At 59.1% G+C, this 895-nt stretch overlaps 1 pseudogene; it reads left to right on the forward strand.

Annotated features, from left to right (window-relative positions):
- Nucleotides 1-290: 290 nt before the first annotated feature.
- Nucleotides 291-840, forward strand: LOC104982547 (annotated as a pseudogene).
- The last annotated feature ends 55 nt before the right edge of the window (nt 841-895 follow it).

Below are 895 nucleotides of genomic sequence, written 5' to 3' on the forward strand. Positions count from 1 at the left end.
TTGCGCGCCCCGCCCCCTCGCGCGCCCCGCCCCCTCGCGCGCCCCTGCCACCCGGAATGAAATAGGAACCTTCTCTCGCCCCTCCCAAGCCGGTTAGGGACTTGACTTTTGGTCCCTTGCAGACCTGAGCCGCATTCCCCTGGCAACCCTAATTGTTCACTCTGGGAACTCTCCGAGGCTGGTGGTACCTGCCCCGTGGCTTCACCTTCACACCCACCACACCTGTGTCACCTGCTACGCTGCCTGCACCACCCTCGCAGGCACGCCAGAACTACTGCCCAGAGTGTTAGGCCGCGGTCAACAGCCCTGGAGTTCCACACCTCCTACGAGTGCCTGGCCATGGCCTTTTTTCTCAACCATGAAGACGTGGCCTTGAAGCACTTCTGTGTTTGCTCCGCTCCCACGGGCACAGCAAGACAGCCGAGAGCCTGATGTTCCTGCAGAACCTGTGTGGGGGCCGTGTCTGCTTCCTTGACATCAGAAAGCCTGAGACCCAACAGTGGAAGAGTGGTCTCCAGGCCATGCAAGACACCCTGAACCTGGAGAAGAGCATCAACCAGAGCCTACTTGACCTGCATCAGCTGGCCACCGACAGTAGTGACGCCAGCCTGTGCCACTTCCTGGAGATGCACCACCTGGACCAGCAGGTTGAGTTCATCAAGGAGCTGAGGGACCATGTCAGCATCCTGAGCAACATGGGATCCCCGGAAGGTGGCCTGGCAGAGTACGTCTTTGACAAGCTCACCCTGGGTGACGGCGACAAGGAGGACTGAGCCTGGACTGGACTTTCTCCTGAGTTCCGGGTGACTGCCCAAGGTCACCCTGCCTGCCATGCAGACCGCAGTATTGCCCTTGCAGAAAAAGTTCACTTAAATTTTTTTCAGATCGGAAGAGC

This window comes from Bison bison, unplaced genomic scaffold, assembly GCF_000754665.1.
Source record: "Bison bison bison isolate TAMUID 2011002044 unplaced genomic scaffold, Bison_UMD1.0 scf7180017860359, whole genome shotgun sequence".
Lineage (NCBI taxonomy): Eukaryota > Metazoa > Chordata > Mammalia > Artiodactyla > Bovidae > Bison > Bison bison.